At 38.7% G+C, this 14,044-nt stretch overlaps 1 protein-coding gene across 3 annotated transcripts in view; it reads right to left on the bottom strand.

The window, feature by feature from the left end:
* Window positions 1-11,103, bottom strand: part of prmt8a (protein arginine methyltransferase 8a) — a 40,329-nt gene extending 29,226 nt beyond the window's left edge. Inside the window, exon 1 of one of the 3 annotated variants that reach the window (XM_088416927.1) lies at window positions 11,061-11,103. The gene's annotated coding sequence lies outside the window, so the exon portion shown is untranslated. Of the gene's footprint in view, window positions 1-1,610; window positions 1,713-11,060 lie in introns of those variants that run through there. The other 2 variants (XM_088416928.1, XM_088416929.1) reach the window with 2 other exon arrangements.
* Between the last annotated feature and the right edge of the window lie 2,941 nt (window positions 11,104-14,044).

The following is a 14,044-nucleotide window of genomic DNA, read 5'->3' as shown; positions in this document are numbered from 1 at the left end:
TCCTCAAAAGACTTCAATGACTTGGTTGACGATTTCCTCTCCTTCAGCCATTGTGGGAAAAAAAGCGAGTAGAGTCATTTGATGTTTCTGCTAAAGGTCACCATTAATGCAGTACCGTAGGGTAGATTGTTCGATCAACCAAGCTACACGGGGTTGATCTGCATAGCGCTGCCTTTCATCAAATCCATCCAATCACATGGCACGTAGATGTCACGTTCAACGTGAGGCCTTCTAGCTGGTGTTAATGTTGCTGACTAGTGATCTGATTGGCTATCGCAACTATCTATTAACTATTAACTATGGATTCGGTAACTATGGATGAGGCAGATGGGCTAACCACTCTTCCACTGAACCACCCAGATTAAAGACCATTTACCAAGAACCGTATAAGATTACCTGAGCCAATAGGTAGATGTGGTTGCAGCTGTTGTGATGTCTAAATCATTTTCAGCCACCAAACTGTTTGGTGCGCCGAGTGTCAAAGGAAATGCCTTTGGTCTGAACCCTCAACCTGGTGCTAAAGAGGCGAAAATGAAAATCAAGATGCATCAGTGCTTATGCTCATTTGCAGATGCACCGTCTATGAATATAGATCCCTTTACACGTGTAGCACAGTAAGATGAGTCACATTGAACAAAGACAAACCTCATTATCAGTGCACTGTAGGTAAAACTATTCAGGTTCGGGGTTTTGACTTGTGGAACACTCATATTCAACTCTAGTACTCTCATACTTAAACTTGTGGAGGACAGTATTTCTTACTCTAATTCGGTTTGTCGGGAAGCTGTACCTAGCAAGCTGTTGGTGTCAGTCAGCCACAGGGTACACAACCTGTTACAATCTGAAAAATATTGCTCGTATTAAACTTTTGGGGCCCTCTTTTCGATATGACCACCTGTGGGCTCTCCATAAAAAATTGTCCAACTTCATTTTCATGCCAGGGTAAGTAGTTTGCTGTGCTTGGGACCGCATTCAACCTCACTGGGCGTTAGGACAAATGGAGCTGCTGCCACTGTGGTGCACCTGATGATATGGCAACAGAAAGTAGACCTGCGTTTGATAAAAAAAAAGGGCCTCATCTTCATTTTGGTGTAGAGGCAAGTGTAGATTAGAGAGTTTATGAATTTGGTCAGCCTCACTTGGTGTTCTAGCAGATAGAGTTGCTGTGCCCTGGGCACATTTGGCAATTCATTAACGAAAAATTAAAAATCCCAAATTACCAGGTGTGATACAAGATCGACTCATCTCCCAGGTATGTTGTTTGAAAGTACTTTCAAATACATTTACAGGAACATTGGAATACATTTGACAATACAGTATGTTTAAATGTACTTGCAAACAAGCTCAAATGTAATTGTAGGAAAAACAAGCATTTTTGTCCATAGTGCAATGGGGTTGTCGTTCAAGTGTTCATGTTCAAACACATTTCCATGTGCACTTAAAGCTATTTACAAATATGTTCATTCACAAATACATAAATACGTTCAATATATTTGAACGTAATTCCAAGTACATTTAAACATATTTAAATATGTTCAATTGTACTTGCAAACACATTCAAATATGCTTGCATATGCATTTAAACGTGTTTGACGGTCGAAAATATTTACCTCACATCGGCATTTCCAGGCTTTTGTAGTTTCTCTGTAATTGTGTTGATTTGATTCCTTTTTGTTGGTGTGTTAGTTCCTCCCGTTGACTCGTTTTGCCCCGTTGAGAAACCTCCCAGTAATTTGCACATCTGCACTGCTTTTAAAAGAAAAAAGCTATTGCTGTCCTTCCAAGAATCTCAAGGGGAAAACATTAACAATTTGCAATATGATTGTTGCAGTGGAATTTCTGGATGGATAAATCATTTCTTGAGAAAACAGCATGTGTTAGGAGCAAAGCAAAAATAAAATAAACACAGTTCCAACGGGGTGCCATAGAGCAACTTCTCACCAGCGTGAAACCCGGCTCTAGTCTAAGACTACAGTTTATTGGCTCAAATAGGAATCACAGAACTTCTTCTAATGTTGTCTATGTACGCTCTCTCAAGGCTGTGCCTTACTTGCTTACGCATTGATTTTAGTTATGTGTTATTACGATGGATATTTAAAATCTACAATAAATTTGCCCTTTCAAACAGACTCATGAAATCAACACAATCCCTTTTAAAGTTACATGTTGGCATAACAACTAGACACCAGGGTATCTGTCCTTGTCTGTCTTGAGGCTGGAACGCAAGACACTTACGAATATATGAATATTTGAACTTTGGGAATAGGAAAATCATTGCGAAGTCAGAAATACCATTACAGAATTCGACTTATATAAACCTACCAATGTAGCCAACCAGATTTGACAGATGTCTTCTATAAATTGATACTGTAGCTCATGCAACCCTTAAAAATAGTTTCAGTAAAAATAATAGGATTATGAAAAGGAAGGATAACAGTAGTTTACCTGTAACCAAAAGTTGCAAACAAAGAGATTGAAACCACTGAACTGTTTCTCTCATTCTTCTTTTCTACTGTTCTCATCTCTCCTACTTGTTCTTGCAGCAGCAACGCACTCAGGGGAGAAGATCCATATTTAATGACCCGGCTGCACCAGTATTCTCAGTTTGGAAGTGGGACATTGCAGAACCCAGAGACAGGATGGGATCATTTGCTTATTGGAGTACCACAAAGGCATTTTGGGGGGAGGGACAAGGATAATTAAAGCTTTCAGAAAACCATTTTAAACCATTTTTACACTGACTCCATTTTTCAAATCGGTGACCTGATTTGGCCTGACACACACAATCTCTTGTGGAATATATTATTTCATCCACAGTTTAAGTCTTACCCATCATCCCCCTTTGCGCTGGATCAGGTATCAAATAAAGCATCAGCGTTTTACATTCCACCTAAATCGTTAAGATCTTGACTCTGATAACCCATGCAGGACAGAATACTCTAAAACAATCATTCCATTCAAGTACCAAAATATTGTTTCTTTGTGCAAATTCCAAAATTTAGATTGAGTAAGTTCACTCCACTTCTTTAGGTCTGCCTCTACCACTATCGAATAAGGTCCAACTAAAGAACTTTATTAAATATTCTTCCTTCATAAGGGCCATATGCCTAATTTTGATTGACTCAGACATGGAGGTATTAATTTAACAATGTTTATATTATTTGTAGTTGATGTAAGAACTGTACTGCCTTGAGATATGTGTCTAGTATTGTGGTTGCTTTGAATAGAAAGGGATGGATAAGAGAAATTTTAGTATGATTCATTGAAAAAGAGGAAATAAATGGTTCATTCAAGTATAGGTCTGTGTCGGCGTAAATACATCTGATACATTCTGAAGGTATATTCAGTTGTTATTTAATGAACAACACTGAATTTCATCAAGAGGTTTTTGGTTTCAGTAAGAGATCGTTGGCTTGTTTTGATATGTGTGTGTGTGTGTGTGTGTGATTTTTTTCGGCTATAACATTGTTGATATCCATCTCAATAAAGAGAAAGTGAAGCACAAAACACAGATTGATATACAACAAGCCTTTTAAATTTGGTCTTGTAAAAGAACAGAGTGCCGGTGTAGATCACTCAGGAAGATGGTGTATAAATAATCAAAATGGGACTTGGCAAAAGACCTTTTTAGCCATCTCAAAGTTGTTGATATCACCAAAGTTATAGCATTAAAACACCATTTCATGCAAGACCTAGTCTTATTCTGTTGTCCAAAAATTCCCAGAATGCAGGTCTCCTCTAAGGTTTATGGTGCACTTACCTTCTGTCAGCTTTAAAAATACGCCGTAGGGCCTGAGTCCCTACATGCATAGTATTGTTTTTGAAAATGTCCAAAATTATTCATTTCAATGTGCCAAAAGTGTTTTCTACACGTTGTGCTGGAACCCTCATTTTTTTTTTTTTTTTACAGTACTGGATTACTACAATCAAATCATTAATCTGGGTGGCACAATGGTTAGCACGAAGGCCTCAGAGTTATGGGATCCAGCTGGCTTCAGCCTTCCTGTGTGGAGTTTGAAGTGATCTCAACCGATACGTTTACGCTAAAGATTTGTTCGTTTGAACAAATCATTAGCAAGCCAATGAAATCAATGCTAGCTATACTTCACAATTAAAGTAGTGATAAAAGAAGTCTTTTGAATCCTCACGCTGATTGTATGATGTAAAAAGTCAATCCATGAACAGACATCCTTCAGGTACAGGCAGCCAGTTGGACCTGTTTGGTATGCAGGAGTGAGAAGGGCAATAAAAAGGCTCATTGCAGGTGACATCCTTCTCGGGGCACTCAGCCAACATAAAGGCTGATAGCTCATTCATTGTGGAGCATCAATTCATATTCATTACCCGGGCAAGTCAGTGGAACAGGACAGCTTGATGGAAACTGAAAATGAAGACCCAAAGCTGGTGAACCAACTTAATGCCAGAAACAACTGCATGTCCGTGTGACTTAATTCATTCTGATTGCCGCCTTTCAGACAAAGCAAAAACAAAATTCTTGTGTGGACAAGATACACAGAAAGTCATTTTTAGAATAAGCTAATATGAGAACACAGGTCTAAACGGAGTTATTGTTGATAAAACATGTCAAGGTTGAAACAATGGGAGTGCCTCGCTATGCCTAATGGATTTTACCACTGATTTTTGAATCCCTGTGGCCATGCCGCTCTGTGTTTCAATCACTGATGTTTACCATCATTAAAGAATCCACTCATTTTCTATACCAGTTATTGTTTTCAGGGTAATAGAGTGCTGCCGCCTATCTCAGCTTACTTTCACCATGCACACACATTTAAAGACAAACAGCATATTCACATTGATCTGGAAAGTTAATACCACTGCCTGCAGCTGCCCAAGTCAGCCGGATACGTCACTAAACTACCGGTAACAATCTCAACCAAAAACTGAAAAAAACAGACAAAATCAAGCTGTTACCCAGTTACAATTTATCGCAATTTGTGATGGGGTTAAACTTCAACTTTAAAGTGTTTTGTCAAATCGTCACTCGGGAATTGTACTTGAATAGTGGCGTTATCACGCCTCATTTAAGGCTGAATTTCCTGAAAGATAACTCTCTGCCCAAAACGTCCTGCCTATTACACAATCTCTTTGTTTGCAACTGACACTAGGCTGCAAGAAATAGAACTTTCCAAAGAATGGTTTGTTGAACTTAGTTACATAATTTACTATAATTCCCATGGCACACCGCCAAAAAAATACCTACTGTTAGAGCATTTACAGGAATAATGATGATATTGTCTCAAGTTGCTTTTACGATTGAGTGACCATGTGTCCTGCTTTAACCGGTACCGTCTTGATTTTCAGCTTTGCGTCCCTACGGATTTGCTAGCCCCATTGTTTTGTCCCGATTTTATGTAGATTGCCTCCTGACATGAGGAGATGTTGGCTGTCACCTTCAGCTCTTAAGACACTTGAAACTGTCTATACCATCCTGACTTGTGCCTATTTTAAGCATGAAAAACACGGACCAAGTCTCTCGTCTGCTTTTGTTAACTGAAATCTGTCCTTGCACTGAAGTACAGTACAAAGTTACCATTTGCATGTACTGCTTTGAATATTTAGTGCTCTGTTTCAAATACAGGTTGTATGAATGAATGGTGTTATGCAGAGGTCAGGTTGATACATAGTCGAAAGCCCTATTGGACAGCTGCTAAAATTCAAATTATAGGCTATAATATGAATTCAACATTTGACTGTAATTTATAACCAACTGTTGACATTCATATTATGGCAATAACCAAGTAGAAAACTGAAGAAATGTGTGGCCATCATTACTTTACAAAATTGAATGAGAGGGTGTGTCCAAACTTAACACAAACTAGACACAGCTATTGCAAAATCCATACATTCAGAGCAATCACTTATAACCAGGGGACACGAGAGGACTAAAGACTTCAACCAGGCACTCCGGTAGAGTTCAGTAGAAAAAGGTTCATTTCAAAAAAGGTGCACGTCAAGCGAACAACAAAAAAGTCCATAAATGATAAAGTACAACCAAAATCACAAAGTGCATATCAAAGTGAGACAAAAAATGCAGAGAGTCTTCAGTCCAATAAAATGCAAGGCAGCGAGGGAGCAGAGTCTACAGGAGAATGACTCGGAAAAAAAAGAACAACAATGGTCGAACGTAGAGAAAAGGTAAAAGACAAAGTACAAACCAAAAGTCACTCAAAAGAGATCAACCTGGAATTAGACAGCTGGGAACTTCATAGCGGCTTCTCGGAGAGTGGAGATGGAATAACCTGACGTCGTTCTCCTGCTCCGACCGCACTTAAAAGGTCATTGATGACAAAATGCCGTCAGGTGTGTGGCTGGTGACTCAGCTCCCTCGTGGCGGAAGGAGAAAGGCAAAGCACAGTGCGTGGGGAATATGACAGTGATTTTCTGTCACTCGATAGTTTCACCCAGAACATTTATTCGACAACATTTTTCCTCTTGGGTAATTTTCAGGGTTACCCAATCTTACTTCTGGTAGCTTCCGGTAGATGCAGAGGTCGAACATTGTTGTCACAAGTTTGACTTCCAATCTGTGATCACATGTCGAAGGATTTAAAGAGTGAAATGTATTGGAATGGCTCCCCATCGAATATGTTAATGTTCATGCTGAGATGATAGGATGTTTGATTATTTCTTTCACATAGTTTTTATAATCAAAGTTAGAACAAACATAGTAATGCATGTGGATGTTGTCTCCATTTTATACCGGTGAAATCTATGAGAAACTGGTGTTGGTGAAGTTTCACGAGTAACTAATGAGGACCTCTGAGGTATTGGCGAGTATGGCGCTCGAACAGGCAACATGAGGGGTTTAACAAGTAACAAGCGCTTGCAGAAGATGTTGGGGATTGAGCCCTGCTTCGAATGTTCCTTTTCATCAAAGCATCTGTTTTGACATTTTTTTATAACCTTCATATTTGCCTAGTTTCCATTTTGGCAGTCTCATCTGCAAGCATCCTTCCTGGCTTTAAAATTAATTTCCGTCATTTCTATTATTACCTTGTCTCTGAAGACTGCAGTTTTTGCATTTAAGAGTATGTGCTCCATTTCTACTTTTAACTCTTTTGTAGTGGATGAGATTATGAAGGCTTTCAAGACTGTGAGATTTGCCTCTCATTCCAGTAATCTCCCCCATTTCCTTCTGTAGGTTCTTACTGTTTACTATGTAAATTGTTGTTGGTCATTCAATCATGAGGTGAGGAGCAATTCACAAGTTGTGGTGTCCTAACATTTTGACCAATTTCTACACCTCCACTAAAACGTATCTTTTTGGGAAAAGAGTACAACTATTTTGATGTTCCATGACTTCTTTGAACTCATGACTTTTGTCATTCCTTGTAGTGATGCAAAATTCTGAATCATCTTCCATCAACATGTTTATTTGTTCTATGCAACTCTTAAGGTCATTTTTTTATTCTTTCATTTGCGTTTTAATCATCTTTCATCATTCATATTTTATTCATATTTGTTTCCAGGTCAGTGTACCCGACACGTTATTCTCTTTTTGTTATTTCAAGTTGTCTTTGTTATATATATTATAAGAGGACTACCTAACATTTTCATTGCTATTCCATCCTAAGTTTGATAAATATACATATTAGAATGCATTGCCTTTTTTCCACAATGTCTGTTTCTTTGACATGTTCCATGTCTCCGTCAAATCACTGGCAACAGCAAATCACACAGTATGCAGTATTATAATATCGCCATATCCCATCTAGGGCAATCATTGGGATTCATTTATAAGATGAATCGGAAATCAGGTCAATGCTACTGGATGTAACCGTTGCCACGACCGCAGCAACAACACCAACTACTCTGATAATGGGTAGCAGGGGAGGCAGGACGCCATTGCAAGTAACCCTATCGTTCAACGTCAAGGCTCTATGTCAGAGGGTCATGATAGGCGTGTTACACTGCATGGAACAGGGGTCACCAATCGTTTTGAAACTGAGAGCTACTTCTGTGGTACCGAGTAATATGAAGGGCTACCAGTTTATGTGAAGACCCTGATCATGTTATTGATTTTTCACAATAATTAAGAAACAGCTGTGGTAAATCAACTTTAATAAATAATAAAATTCCTAAAAAATTACAATGCTCTACCACTTATAAACTATTTGCAGAACAGGTCTGCGTGCTACTTATGTGATACTCGGGGGCTACCCAGTGCCCGCGGGCGCCATGTTGGTGACCCCTGGCATGGAAGATATATATCTAAAAGATATTCCTCAAACTGGAGCTAAAATGCAGCAGCGAGACAAGGACGGGAAAGTTCAATCATATTACTCCGATACTAGTTGAACTGCATTGGCTTCCAATACACCTGAGATGCGATTTTACGGTGTTGTTAATTACTTATAAAATTTTACACGGTTTTGCTCCTTCATAAATCGTCGACTTAGCATCACCAAATGTTCCGTTCGCTCCCAAAATGCCGGTTTGTTATCGACCCCCGGGCTAAAAAGAAGTCCGCGGGATCAAGGGTGTTAAGAAGTTTCTGATTATACTTAACGATTTTGTGTTTGTATTGTTCTGTTATTACTATTTACGTCTGGACATGTTTCTCCTGTAGTCATGTGATCTTCCTAGCAACCGCCTAGCAACCAATCACAAGTTGTGTTTCATTCCTCCACTACCAATCAGGACTCTGTTTACACTATCATAGTTTGTTTTTGCTCTTTCACCGTTCAGTCGGCAGGTATCGTTGTAACGGACAGTCATTTTTTCTGCTTTCAATCATTCGGTGGATTATTTCATTCCTTTCATTATTATTCGTGCGTCCATGAGAATAGAACACAACAACAATCGCACATAGAAAACACAACAAACACACAATCAAACACAGAACACACCCTCACACACACCAACCCAAATAAATAAATAGAACATTATATACAAATAAAGAGTGGCATGAGAGTGTGCATCATCTTTATGTTCTGGCCGGACAACCTGATAAGATTGAGGATCCTCTGAATCGGTCAAATACAGTCCTTTCAAGGAGGTCACAAGTTTGGGCGCTATTCCGACACCTCCATTACAAAGGGCCTTTTCCATTCGCGCACCAGTACTATGGAATGCCCTACCTATGGAAGTTCGCGCAGCCACCTCAGTAGAAATCTTTAAATCCCGACTAAAAACACATTCATACTCGCAAGCATTTAGTTGATGGGCCTGTCGGCAGCGTTCTTCTTCTTTTTCCTGTCCCCTTCTCCCGGCTTGGGGAGGGGGCTAGCTAGATGCTGAAGGATGACTTGACCGCCCCCATCTGGCTTTGCGCTGACCGACCAAGGCGGGTTTAGAGATCGACCATCTGCAGTCCACTTGGCCGGACTGTGGGAAGCCCAATGGCTCTGCCTGCTGTCAAGACATCATTGCACGATATAGCACAATATGTTTTCTGTAATCTATGTTGTGTATCTGTATTTGTCTTTATTTTGTATCTGTATTTGTCTGTATTTGGTACATGCAGCATTCACTTCAACCTGTGGGCCTGGAAGGGGGCTCCTCCCACCTGTGGTCCCTTCTGAAGGTTTCTGATTTTCCCCAAATTGGGGTTTTTGAGTTTTTCCTTCCCCTTCTGGGAGCTTTGACAGGGGATGCTGCTTGTGTACCTTACACTGAAAAGATGTCTCTGTATGACTTGTTTTTTAAAAAGAAGTCTCGAAGTGACCTCTTTTCACCTGTGAAGCCCTTTGTGATTAAATATAAGATATGATTGATTGATTGATTGATTCATTGATGTTATTTTACATTTTTACTTTTGGATTTATTTTTTTCTTGGTGAGTTGACTGGGCACGTTTCATACGTGACTGCCCCCTACCATTGTTTATAGTGACATTAAAATGTCTTGAATAATGCAGCCCTAGTGCTTTGTATCATTTCTTTTGAGAAGCTCTTTGAACTAATCTTGTCTTGGTTGGTGTTTTCAGTCGATTTAATTTTATTCGACTTATCCGATTGTTCTGACTTTTTTCCCGCAGTCATAGGTATTGGTTATATGTAACAATGATCTTCATGCACATACAGTATATTGAATGTCCCAGAAATAAATCTCTAATTGGTTTCATCTGCTTTCCTCTGCAAACAAATCAGCTCCTCCCCTCTTCTTGTTTTTCCCAGCTGTCTCTCATTGTATAATTGGTCTGTGGGTATTTAATCTGCAGTCTTTATTTGTGCTTTGGTTCCTTCTGTCATAATTTAGTCATGGTTGTGAGGAAAAAAAAAACCATCATTAAGACCAAAAAAGAGTATCAAAGGCCAATTGAATGAATGAATAATAATAATAATAATAATAATAATAATAATAATAATAATACTAATAATAATAATAGGCATGTTGCATATGCCAGGAACACAAGTCCGAAAGGAAAAAGAGCAGAATTGAAAAAAAAAACTCAAAAAGGAACAAAGCTACATGACATATTTAAGAAAAAAATCTGTTTTCTTAAAAATTATTTTATTTTACTTCATATTTGAGCTTCGGTTTTTCAAAAATTAATAGCCTGTACCACTTATAGAATGTTCCCTGTCCAACTTTGTTACAAATTCTGTGTTTCACACATCCTGCCATGCTTGTCTTACCAATGCACCTGACATAATCTAAAGTTTTATTTGACTTCAGTTTCATGTTGGGCTAAGCATTTAAGTCTTAATACAACCTCCGGTCTATATTATTTGATTAGAAATATGTCATGTTGTGGTTATTAGTTTTTATTTCATCTCATTGTCTGCTCTGTTCACTTATATGAGCTTGAAAATTCCCGCTGGATGTTAACCAGCTGGATTTTATACTTTTATAAGTTGCAAGGGAAGGCTCAAGGTGCCTCCTAAGGTCATTATAGTCCTTAATGCAAACAATAGAGACACAGCAAAGAGCGTGAAATAGAAAACATTAATACTCAGGGTATCATATGACGCTGGCAGGTAAATCAAGAGTAGACAGAAGACATGCAAACAAATGATCACTTGAGACTGATCGAACATACCATACAGAAATATCTCTTAAGCCATCATCCAAACATCGAGTCGTCCGTTCGCTTACCGCTTATCCTGTTCAGCTCCATGGGTCAGCTGGAACATATTCCTATGAATTATGGGTGAGAGGACAGATAAGACTGGTCACTAGTCAATCACTATAGACTATAGGTAATAAGACACATCTTGATTTGTGTCATATATGATCATTACAGCTCCAGATGACAATTTGCCTCACTTTCTTTTTAGTGGAGCATTAGTGAGATGAGAGCTACCTGGTGGCTGTTTCCCCAGCCCTGATGACTACCAGATGACCGTGGAAATGGATAGAGAATGGAAATCATTATGGATCTGACAGATCAGGAGCATCAAAGGGGCCGCCCAAGGCGCTAATGAAAACCGACTACTGGAGTATGGCTTTGCTTTTCAATTATCTCCATGTACTGTATCAGTGATCGGCAAAGTAAATAGATGGAAGACTCAATTTTGGTCAGTGAATGTAGGTGTACTGAACGGTTGGCTCTTTTTTTCTCTTTGTTTGAGGTCTATCTCGAGGCTCTCAGACAAATAAAGGTTGTCTATGAAACGTAATAGCTCACATTCAGACGTTAAAATTCTACTCCATGTCTATTGAATCTGATCTTGGCATTGTGAGTCTCAATGAAAAGGCCTTCCAGATAACTGAGCTCATAAAAGAGAAGTACATCGGGTGAATCAATGGCTGGAGCGCCAAGGACATCTGACCTCAAGCAGATCAAAACACATTGATACTTCCTCCCCTTGTAGAAGTTTTAAGAGCTTCTTGGTCTGATATGATTGGCCGATAAGGACATCTTACTATTACACACTAAATCAGATCAGGACACTGAATAGCTTATTGTCATTCACGGTTTCAGACAAGATTAAGTGAAGATTCAGTTGTTGCAATTTGACATCTTCAGTTAAGTGGCTTTTTGACAAAACAAATCTTGATATCAAATACTGTACGACTAAAATATTGATTTCACAACATATGGTATCATTTTGTCCGATAATAAATTAGCAACCACCCATGAATATGCATTATCTTCACTTCCTAACAATCTTGATATTTTAATGTGATATTATTGTGATTGGCTGTTAACAAATAACGGGTGTAGCTTACACAAATGAGCTCCAGTAAGTGATCTGGATGGAGGAATGTTCATTGTCTCTGTGTACTGTTGAAAATGCATATCGCTAGGGTAAAATAAAAACAAAATTGTATCTCTCTGGGTTATTTGTTCTTTTTTCCATGACAAAATATAAGACGTTCTCAAAAGCTGACTGTCACACTTTGAAACGCCCTGCTTAAGACTGAGTGATTACGTGCACTTACAATAGCCACTTAGTGTGTATCACACTCATACACACGTTAATGAGAAAATAGTGTTGACAAGAGACAAACTCAATGTATGAGGGCTATTTTTCCATCAGACGCAATCGTTCCAAATTAGATTTAACTTCAACTTAGAGAGCTTGTGATTTCCTTCATACTGAGTGTTTTCCACTGTCCATGCTACCTGCCCAGAATAATTTATTTTGCTACTAATATGATTAAAACTCGAGAACACGCTTAAAACCCGGTTGACTTTAGCCCATGGCGAGATGAAATGCGGCATTGATCCTAATTTACCAGATGTCATCTGGATTAATGTTATTGATACAAAATGTACATAAAAGTGATTCCCTTGTTCATCACATTCATTGTGCTTAACAGACTGACTGGAATGGTGTTCTGGTTCATAATAGGTCGACCTATATGGTGACCTTCAGAGATCAAATTACACAAAGGTATCGGGACGCAACTTGAATCAATTCATTAAATAGTCCTTGGTTTTGGCCTTTATTTTCCAATTCATTCATATTTTTTCACCTTACCAGTCAATACATTTAGGCAGTGGAAGATGGTGAGTTTTGAAAATGGGTCTTGGTTGAAGACTTTCAGCACAGTCAGTGACTACACCTTTTAATAACACCAACATGTTGTGAAGTAATAGAATGCCTAATTCAGAAAGTGAGGAATATATACTAAAAAAAAACAGTCACATCTATCTTCCAATATATTAATTTACATTGACACTACAATAAAATAGTCCACAAAGACTATTTATGGCTACAGCATGCATTCTTCAACAGGCTTATGGTTAATGGGGAATACAGGAGATGCAAATCTCAGGGACATTGAATACGTACTGTATCTATTCCATTTTAGATATCTCAAATGACCTTTGCCCATATATAATTAATGTGTGCTCCCGCTGATGTTTCAATGTTTGTTTACTGCTCCCACTATGAGCCAAAACATGTGAAAGAGTCAAGTGGCTCAAAGGGCCTGGTGCTTGTGGTGTCATTTCCATGTTGATGCATCATTTCACAAGATTCGACCTGCTGGGAGAAACAGAGCATTGCAGATGCTCTCTTGCGATTTGTAACAGCCAGTACTACTTTGTGGACACGCATGCAAGCACAGACTTGCTGTCACGTCCATCACTGCAGTTTCATGTACAGATGAGCACATCCACCATTGAGTGGAAAGAGAAGCAATCATTGCAGTCTGATGTAATGCATCTACCGGAAATAAATATGAATGAATATTAACTACTTTACAGTCACACCTTAACTTAAGTGTTAGATTTGTGTCGTGAACAAGCAAGTAACTGTTACGAGATTTATTTTCTCAGTGCTTGAGTTTTCTTTGACTAACCGTTTTCTTTACTGTTCTACAACAGTACAATATGAAGAAATAGCACAAAGCTCATTCCAGGATCACATCCTTCACTTGTCTAAATCAGTTGTCTAATACTGCTGTCATGGAGATAATGTACAAGATACAGTAGTGCAATAGAAGTAGTCACCTACTAACAACATGATTCTCTTGAGCTCCAATACATGAAAGTAATGTTGTGTTGCTGAGTGTCCGTGTGTGCGTGCTGGTGTATGTGTGTTTATAAAATGGTTCAATGGATATGTATGAGTGATGGATAGAGTGTCTGAATTTCCCTTGGTAATTTAACACTGTTTATTGTACAT

This window comes from Hippichthys cyanospilos, chromosome 6 (assembly GCF_059441005.1).
Source record: "Hippichthys cyanospilos isolate Australia breed blue-spotted pipefish chromosome 6, RoL_Hcya_1.0, whole genome shotgun sequence".
Lineage (NCBI taxonomy): Eukaryota > Metazoa > Chordata > Actinopteri > Syngnathiformes > Syngnathidae > Hippichthys > Hippichthys cyanospilos.
This window is presented reverse-complemented; position numbering and strand designations above follow the sequence as displayed.